The following is a 10,845-nucleotide window of genomic DNA, read 5'->3' as shown; positions in this document are numbered from 1 at the left end:
AAATATCCAGCAGTTCAGTATAGCTGATTTCCCTCTGGAAGGAAACATTCTCGCTACAAAATTGCAAAATGGATATCAGAATATAGGTGAAAGATCTTATTTAGTAGGAAACACAAGTGTGGTAATAATGAGTTGAAGAAGAAGAGCAAAAAATGTAGAGCAAAAGGAGGTGGCTATTAAGGTAAAAAATTCACCTCAAACTAGAATAGTGTTTTCCTCAAAAATAAGATTCCAGAGACTCTCTTATAATTTTATTTCAAAATAATTTCTCAGTAGTAGTTGAGAAAATTTAAATTTATTTTAAATTTTAAAATTTAAAATAAAGTTTATCATTTACAGGTAATTTCTTAGATGACATTTTGAGGTAGCTTCTCCCATCCTCTTCAGCTGCCCCTTGTTACCCCAGAGATGTGTTCCCCGAGGCGGCTGCACTGTGGTATGGCCCTGCTGGGTGACCATAGCATATAGCTTGTGACTATGTGGAGGAAGAGTGTATCTGAAACGCCCTCAAAGGGAGACACCAAACCAAAAAGAAATGAATTATTTAAATGCTTATTTTAGAGGAATTCACTTTTTAATCAACAGGATGAATGTGTGGGAAACCAAAGAAAAGCAAGGAAATTGAAGTAGAAGTGGTAGACAGTGAAGAGATGCCAAGCATTTCCCAAAGGATATTTGCAATGAATATTTGAAGGAGTGGGAAGGTAGCCATTGAAACCACCCAGCTGGTTAGGGAAGTTGCACCAAACATAACAGAGTAGGTAAAGACAGGAAGATAAGCTTAATAGTATTGTTTTCATTGTGTACAATTATTTGAGTTGGCCTTAGGGCTTAACTTGTTTTATATAAATAAAATTCATTCCATAATTCTGTACTAAATATTGGGGCATTTAGATCCTTCAAAATAGTAAAATTTGAAATTCTCCTTCTGGCTTCCCATGCATCTGTTGCACGTATGTCAGAATTCAGCTGTAGACTGCCTTGTATTGTTTTCTGTTGGCTTTATATTGATCAGTCAAGCATAGTCAATTCTGAGTGTATATCTGGCAATGTGCACAAGTATTATTCAAGAACTGCCCCCTTATTTAAGCAACTAGTTATCTGGTATATGAGATAAAATTTACAAATATAAAAAAAAATAAATGTTTATCTCATTTCAGTTGTGTTCTCAACACATGGAATTTGCATTTACCTGTCACATAGTAATAAACGAATGGTATCTCTGGCCACAAAATACTGTTGGTCACAAAGGAGCCATACTTAGCTCTTGGCAAACTCTCTAAATTGCCCAAGTGAAAATAACTATACAGGTTTCTTGCATCCTTCAGAATCTGTTTTCTATCAAGGGGCATGTGCTCTGTCTATATAACTACCTTTAAAGCTTTTAGCTACTTTTTTCCCTCTTATGTGTGAAAGTTTTATAGCTAAACATGTAATACATATATTTATGTATTTATTTAATATATAAATATATACTTATTTTATATATAATGTATTATATGTAAATATTATATATTATATATAAATATTTAATATATATATTTTTAATTGTCTGGAAATAATTGAGTATGTGGTAGAAATCGGAGCAAAGCCCCATGGAGGTGGCAAGGCTCAACAAGTGGTTGAGTTGCCACTCATTTGCTGAGTGTTTCAGCCTAAGTATTCTTTGTGGAGTTTGCTTAAGAATAACCAGAATTTGGGGGTGCCTGGGTGGCTCAGTTGGTAGGGCAGTTGCCTTTAGCTCTAGTCGTGATCCTAGAGTACCAGTATTGAGTCCCACATCAGGCTCCCAGCTCCATGGGGAGTCTGCTTCTCCCTCCGGACCTTCTGCTCTCTCATGCTCTCTCTCTCTCAAATAAATAAATAAAATTAAAAAAAAAAAAAAAAGGAAAGAAAAGAATAACCAGAATTTTGAATCTTCAAAGTGCCATATAAATGTATCTGCCATAAAGCCTAATTTAGGCTTTGGGTGCAGGGTGTTTAAAATACATTTATTTAGGGGGAACTTGAGTGGCTCAATCGGTTGTGTCTGATGCTTGATTTCAGTTAGGGTCATGATCTCAGGGTCATGGATATGGAGCCCTATGAAAGCTCCATGCTCAGTGGGGAGTCTGCTTAAGATTCTCTCCCTCTGCAACCCCCTTAAATAAATAAATAAAGCTTTTTTTTTTAAAGGTAAAATAAATAAAGTATGATTATTTAGTTGAAAAATTGGCCAAGAGACTCAGCCTTCCAAATCAGAGAGGACTTGATATGCCGTATTCACACTAGTATTTCTCTCCTGGTCCACATAGTCCCCTCATAATCTTTTCCCTTCTCTATGCATCTGAGCCTTTGCTTTGAAGACCACTACTTGAAACTGTAAGTGAATTTTTACTATCTACTGTTCTTTTGCCAGCTCCCTTCTTCTTGTCCCTGTGTCTAGTTGACTAAAGATACTTGCTACTCCTAAGAAAGGGTTGTGATTTCTTTCTAGTAACCAGCATTGCTCCAGATGGGTACCTCTCACACCAGAGTCCTGTTTCTGGTTTATAGCTAGTGGGAAATTGTAAGGTAGAAACTGAGCCATGAACTCCAGGCTGTGTCAACAGTTCTTACAACACTATTCACTGTGGACCATGCAAAATAGCTAACTTTAAAATTAGAAAACCAGGAAGCCCTCTTGAGGTTTGATTTCAGTGATGCCAGCCAGCTATTTGGGCATTTTAAGTATTTTAATTATTTGTTGAGTTTTTTTTTTTAAACTTCTCTTTCCACTGGCATACCTTCAAACATACTTGGAAGTAACACACCGTGCATATGGACTGCTAAAATATATATATGGTAGTGAAGATTGCAACCAAGCATTCAAGAAATAAAGAAGCATATTTTTGAGTTCCAGTTAATATGTGAAGTAGGTTCCCAAGTGATACAAATAGATATGATGTGGAGGCTAAAGGCAACATTTACACTTTATATAAAAAGAAGCTGGTTTAATTTGTTTTTCATTCATTTATTCATTCAGAACTTTGTTACTGAGCTCCTACTCTATGGATACTGTGCTTAGTGTTAACTATTAAGTATAGGTTCTTTTTATCTGATGCCTGAATTTTGATTTTAATGAATAGCTTCACTGCACACAAAGTGTAGAAATTCTTTCCAGTCATGTATATAGCACTGGCAGTATTTTTAAATAATAAGATACTAAACACAAGCATAAAGTCTGGAATTCCCACATGGCAATAGTGGCTGGAGAAGGCAATTAAGAGGGTGAAATCATGGTAGTAGTCGGTACTTGATTGCAAAAGAGGCAACTTCAAGATGGCAGCATCACCTCCTCTGATTATTAATAAATAAATATTGACGTTAATTTAGCACTTTCCTTCTTCAAAGCACTTTACAATTATTAATTAGTCCTCTTAGGACTATTTGAAATATAATTTCTGAAGTTTGCATTTAAATAAGGTATTCATGATGCTGTTTTTTGGCTTCAAGTAAAAGAGCTTTTTTTTTTCAATTATTGGAATTTTAATTTTTTCTGGAATCAAAGATAGCAGGGTGAATGTAGCTAAATAGACATTCCAGGAAAGATTATCTCAGGACATTGAGTATTGAAAGATTATCTCAAGACATTATCTCAGGACATATTCCCACAGAAATGGACCAAGGTCATGGTTCAGGCTCCCCAAAGGCTTTCCACGAGTAGAGGTACTTTCAGATTGTCAAAGGAATCTGCTTTTGCACCCAGACCTCTGTTCCGTGTGTCATCTCTGCCTGGAACTGCCACTCAGACTGCTGCCATTTTTCTTTTGCCTGCTAAAGATTCCTAAACATCTCAGTTTTATATTTCATAACAAAGAAGCATTTCCTAAACCCTAGATTTCTTTATATCATGCAACATTTTTAAAAAGATTTTATTTATTTATTTGCCAGAGAGAGAGATCACAAGTAGGCAGAGAGGCAGGCGGTGGGAGGTAAGCAGATCCCTGGCTGAACAGAGAGCCTGATGTGGGGCTCAACCCCAGGACCCCAAGATCATGACCTGAGCTGAAGGCAGGGGCTTAACCCACTGAACTACCAGCCGCCCCTCATGCAACTTTTTTAATTAAGTTACCAAATAGAAAATTTAAAAAATACAAACATCTCATAGCTTATAGACTAATAAGAAGACCAAGATTATATGACTAACTACTATACAGTATAACAAGTATTTTTAAAAAATACCCTTTTTGAGGAATTTAATGTTTACAACAAATTGAGGGAAATGTATGAGAGGTCACAGATACTTCCTGAAAACCCACCCCATTTCCTCTATTATTAATATCTTGCATTAATGCGGTACATTTGTTAGGATTGATGAGCCAGTATTGATAGATTATTATTAACTAAAGTCCATAGTTTCCATTAGGTTTCACTCTTTACACTGTATATTCTGTGGGTTTTGACAAATGTATAATGACATGTATCCACCATGACAGTATCATACAAAATAGTTTCTCTTGTTATATGTTCTTATGTGCCATTTAATAAGTTTGACTTCCCTATGACCACTCATTTTTGTCCCTGACACACCCCTTTGGTGACCGCTTGTACAAACACTGAGACATCAGTTTTCTTAGCTCCACTGAGCAGGAAGTCTGTTTGCCCCCAAAGAAGTGCATTTCATTCATCCTGACTTGAGATAAGAAAGACCAGGGCCTAAGGGTTGGTGATGAAAGGAGGACATTTGCAATTTAATTCTGTTTGACTTATAAGAAGCCTCCTGAAATATCAGCCTGCCATGCTTCTTGTCTAGTTAAGAAGTATTCTTATACCTTCTTTTTTTTTTTCTTTTCTTATTTATTTATTTATTAAAAGATTTTATTTATTTATTTGACAGAGAGAGATCACAAGCAGGCAGAGAGGCAGGCAGAGAGAGAGGAGGAAGCAGGCTCTCCGCTGAGCAGAGAGCCCGATGCCAGGCTCTATCCCAGGACCCTGAGATCATGACCTGAGCCGAAGGCAGAGGCTTAACCCACTGAGACACCCAGGCGCCCCTCTTGTACCTTCTTTTCATTTGCCACACCTATCACCTCCCTCACTTCTGCACAGTTCAGGATCATCACAGGATTCATAGTAGTACCTACCCTATGTGTGAAACTACAAATGGTCTGTTAAATATCAGTGGAGAATTCTATTTTGGAAGGCTTACAGCTTATTTAGCAAAAACGGGTATACTGACCTGTGCCTATTTTTTTAAAGGTCCGTGAATTTTTGCTGAACCACAATTCTCCACTTAGTATACAGGGTCAGTCTTCCCATATCATCATAGGTATCACATTGCTTTGTGATTATTTGTCTACATCTTTCCCCCCTCCTAGACCACAAGTTACATAATGGAAAGAAACTCTTGTCTCTATTTATCCTTGGGTCCCTCAGTAATTTGATCATGGCCTGCTGCATTATGATAGAGTCTCAATTTTTTAATGTATTTAAAACAAAAATAAAAACAAATATAAAACAAGATATGGGGAGAATAAATACTAGAAAATCAACATTCTGTAATGCTTGGGGGAAATGGTTTGGAAAAATTTCTGACTTTACTACCCAATCTTTAATTGTAATGAATCTGTAATGGCACAGAGAAGATGAAGCAAAAGGTATGCTTATGCCTTGTAATATCACGACACAAAACCTTGATCAGACTATTATATATGCCTCAATTTCAGCCCCTTTCTGTCCTTAAAGAACTCCTCTAAATGCTAAATCCTCTAAATGTTAAATAACAGGATAAAGACACTGATAACAGTAAGCATAATTTTCCATTCCACCCCCCGCCCCCACCCCCATTGAGAAGATCCATTCTAGTGGCTGATAAAGGAGATTTCAGACTCCACTCAAAGGGCTTGAAATCTACCCAGAGGTTCATGGCTCCCTAGAGCATCAATGATAAAGACTTCCTGTTTACCTTTGGGCCTTCTCTGGAAAGCTCTTCCTGTTACCTTCCTATGTCTGGACCAGGTGCCCCTATTAGGGCCCCATTAGCATGTTGCAGCCTCTCTCATTTTCCTCTCATATTGGATTGTAATTGCCTGGATACTTGCCCATTTTCTCCACCAGGCTTTAGGCTACATTATGAAAAGAAGCCTGTTAGCCTTGCTTAGTTTTTCATTGCTTTTGCCTGGCTCAACGTCTAGAACATAATATGGAAGAGAGGAAGGAAGGGACGGAGGGATGGAGAAAGTGAGGGAAAAAAAAAAAAAAAAAAGGAAGGCAAGGCTTGTATCTAGAAATAAACTTTATCTAACAAGTGCTGGTACCTTAAGGTTTAAGTGTTTCTCCTAGAATCTTGACTCATAAAAGAGCCCCAAACTTTTCAAGAAAGACAAAATCCCTACTTAGCAAGGGAAACTAGGTGGCCCACAGCTCCTTTGGAACCATCTTTGACACTATGATTAGCCTTGATTTTTACCTTCCCATCTGTCTGACTCACATTGGTTGACAGTGGATTAACTGACCTCCTGCTACAATTTACTGCTGTGTTCCATGGGATACCTAGTCACTACAACCAGATATGGAAGTGTTCCTAGCACTTAAAACAATGTGATCCTGTGTTTGTATGTACTCTTACCTTGCTGCCTTTTTCTTGGTTGATTCCAGACCATATTTGGTTTTATGTCTTTTCTATCATGAGATGACTTTAACTCACTTATGTCTTGTGGGCATTGCTCTCCATACTAGGAATACTCTCTCCTTGCACTTACTACATATTTCCCAATTTTATACCTATCATTCATGTGTTTTATTGCTCATATTAACTGAGGCAGGGATCATGCCATATATTGCTTTATTATATCTCTTAATAACTAGCAATATTATGTGAAATATAATAAGTATTCAACATTTTTTTAAATGATGAAATGTATAATAGATAAGGGGAATTTTCTTATAACTAATAGAAATATTTCTTTCTAATTCAATTCATATGCACTTCTTCCAAACTTCTAAGATCCTGGGATTTAAGAAATTCAAGAAATAGGAAAAACCAGTGGTTACATGTGTAAGTATGTCATCTGTGTTTCCATTGGGTCAAAAAAAGCACAAAGTACTTTTTTTTTATGTTGGACACTGAACTCTGGAGTTAAAAGATGACATCACAAACCATGTCCTCTCCTTCTTTGTCACCACCCAGACAGACCTACTAGACTTCACCCTCATGGATGTCCCACATGGCAGTGAGCTGCAGAAAGGCCAGAAACAAAAAAACTCCCAAATTTGAAAGATTTAAAGGCAAGTCATCAGGAGTTGGACTGGAGCCCCAAACCATACAGGCTGTAAGGTCAGAGCTTAACTGTTTTTCCATTTTATTGCTCAAGGACAAGAGAATTTGATACACGAGACTCCAGCCCTGTAAACTGTCTACTGAGGTAGCCATTTCATCATGTATGGTTGCGGGTTGAGTACTGACCACACAATTTAAATCGACAGTAGCAAGGGCTCTAGTGGGGATGTGAGAAGCAATGTCACACACAACATTCTTTTCCTAATTATTGGGACCTGGATAGGTGGCAGGAAGGGAATGAGGGGTGAGGTGGGGGAGGGGGTGCGGGGAGGCACAGTGACATTTCCCATTTCAGGAGTACAAGATTCATTACCTCTGATGAAAAGTCACCAGGCTGCGGTGAGTCCTGACATACTCTGTGACAGGAGAAAGTGACATGGCCGTTTGACATTCAGGGCTAGAAGGTTGCCGGTCTGTAATCACTAGTTAAAATTGAATCTTGTACATTGCATCCTGCCAGCACAGCTCAACTCTTGATAATTATTTGGATGCTACTGTATTTGGATTTTATTTCCCCAGCAGAGAGGGGAAGTTGGATTTATAGTTTACTGCTGGGTTAAGATTGGAACAGGCTAGATCTTTTTTATGGTTAATATGGCAGAGCCAAATAAATCTAGAGATGTTTTTTGTCCCCATTTTAATTCTAAACCACTTGGGGGTGGGGGTGGGGAGCCACAAAAGGAATCAGAGGGTGCATCTTCTAATTTTCCTCTAACAAGCTACAATTCTGTCTGCTAATGTTTTCCTTTTTTTTTTTCCATTTCACTTCATGATGCTTTAAACCAGCCATCTGGACACAGACAGGGCAGGGGCATACCATTTTGCAACAGTGATAGCCTGAGCTTCCTCATGGATGAAGACATAGATGGTCAATGCCACTTAATAACCACTTCTTCTTTACCTGGGGGTCAGGAAAAGGACAAGAGAAATGTTTAACCATGGGTCATTTTAGCATAATTACAGAGTAGCCTTTAACTGTTGATTTGCACATACACATGCTGTGATTCCAATCAGAATATTCTTTCCCCTCACTCCTACCCCAAGGCACAGAAGCATCTAGTTGTTGCAGGAGCACAGATTGTATATTTACCCCATTAAGTGCAGAAGGATCCCCTATGTCTGGCTTAACACACTCAATGTAACATTTTGAGGAGTCACAAACCAAATGTACATAGAAGGGTGCAATGATCACCAGGGATAACTTTATACACAGAATAAGTATTGCCTGTTTAAGTATTGCCCATAAGACTGTGCTAGGATTTAGCTAGGCCCCAGGAAAGCAGGTGCAGTGGCCCAATCAGTTTATCTTACCACACTAATCTCCCTCAATGTCTAAAAGTCCATTATTAGGAAATCATCAATATAAATGAAAACATTTTATTTCCAAGGGTTCCAAATAATAAGTCACCATTATTTCTTGGAGAAAAGAATATATGTTCTCAAACCCAACCAAAGATATAAAACATGGAAATTTTGTTGGGAAAGGCCAATGAGGTCTGGTCCAAGAGGCCTCAAGGATTGGCCTTATTGTTCTGCAGCATTCACGCTGGACCTGGGGTGGACTCTCAGCCTTGTTGGTGCTGAAACCTAGTTTCTGTTAGTTGATTGTAGTCGCATCACCTACAGAGACATACTGTCACTTGTATATACACTAAGTTTGTGGGATTGTTTTACTGGACCCGACTGCAGATTTATGTAATTCGCAGTGAGAAATAATAATACAATTGGATTTAAAACAGGCAGAGATCACATGGCTAGTGCACACATTATAGGTAAACCAGCAAAATTCTAAACCAAATCTTGTGTTTGTGCTCAAGTAATCACCAGGGAAGTAAAGTTGAATTCAACTCTTCACCCTCTTACTGACAAGAGTGAGTATAGCCAAGACTGTCTTCACCAAATCCAGGACTGCCTTAAGGAGCTGAGATAGCCAGCATCCTTAGAGTAAAGCTCTTTTTTTCTTGAATGGTGCTGGGATGGGCACAGCCAACTATTGCTTCTTTTCTTTCCCTTTGTTCAGTCTTCAATGGTAAACACTACCCTCTCTGTCTCCCTTCCCTTCATAACAGACAGATCCTGTTGCTCCCAGACCTTGGCTTTCTGAAGACAGTTTCCTGTTTTTCGGTTTCAAATCACGTTTAGACATAAACAACTTCATGTGAGTAAATTCATTATTTGCTTTCATCCCGCTAGAAAATATACTGATAGAACGGGGCACCTTAATGAAAGGGAGTTTTATCCAAAGTGGGAATTTCTAAACAGGGAAAAGTCTAGGAAAGTGAGTGAGTTTTGAGAAACTTGGCAGTAAAGTAACAGAATGAGAATACATGGAGGAAGGACATGAGCAACTAAAGGAACCAAAAAACAAAAAACAAAAAAAAAAAAGGGAAGAAGAAGAAAAAGAAAAAAACAATCCAGATATAGTGAGAGGGCTGAAGTTACGCATACAACCTCATAGTGGAGAGAGTGATGGGTCACTTGAAACCTGTGGTTGCTGAAATGATCTTATCAGTAATGAAATGGAGGTATCCCGGATCGTTAGATGGGGTGTGGTTAAAGGATTCAACTAACTTTTTAGTAATATCGTACTTCAACTAATCCTAATTGTAGACTAAATTAAGGATAGTTTCCCTTTCCCTATGGGCCTCAATCGACTTTACCTCAGAAAGATAACCTCTATTATTCTTTGTCTAGGCCACAAGGCAAAAAAGTAAGCTGTAGTTATTAAGGGTTTTCATCAACAGTATTGCTCATGGCAAACTCAAGGGCAGGCTTCATGTTCTGGTGGTTGGGAAGGGACCTCCTCCTTTTTTCTCCCAAATGAAATCCCACATATCATGTGTGGTTCATGTCAGGGCCCCTCTTCCATGAAGTCTGCCCTGATTAACCAGCAGAGTTCATCTTTCCTTCTCTAAATTTCTGTGGAGTTTGTCCTTGTTTAAGTGTATCACCTGTGCTTGATTTTAAAGTTTTTTCTGTGTTTTCTATTTATACATCTTGCTTGAATGAGCAATTATAGCCTGGAGGTAAGACGTTTCAGAGACCTAAACTTAGTCTTTTAACCTCCTAGAAACTCAATTTTCTTATCTATTAAGATGAAAAAAATGGGACTATGGATCTCAAAGGTCAGTTCCAGTTCTATTATCCTGTGAAACTATGTTGTGCTTCTCTTGTCCTTCCCCCTGAAGGGAAATACATGGTTCTTTGTTTAGTTTGCACAACCCTCTGTTTAGTCCAGTTTAAACAGACCATCAGAAGAGCAATGCTGAGTACTAGACTCCAGGTAAACCACAGGCGTGTACAAATATCGGCCCTCCAAATGCAGCACTGCCAGCAAGCACTCAAGACTGGTACAGTCATCTCATGAAGCGGCTCTGCAGGTTTTGCAGCTAAAACATAAGAACTCTACATTTTGTGAATCAAATTGTATTTTTTTTAATGTTTTCATTTTAAAATGTTGTATGGCCAGACTTTTCCAGCCTCATCCTGTTTATGTATGTTTCTAAGAAGATGAAGCTCTCTGGAGCTTTCTACTACTCGTACAG

Source organism: Mustela lutreola, chromosome 11 (genome assembly GCF_030435805.1).
Source record: "Mustela lutreola isolate mMusLut2 chromosome 11, mMusLut2.pri, whole genome shotgun sequence".
NCBI classification, from domain to species: domain Eukaryota; kingdom Metazoa; phylum Chordata; class Mammalia; order Carnivora; family Mustelidae; genus Mustela; species Mustela lutreola.
Note: the sequence above shows the minus strand (reverse complement) of the source record.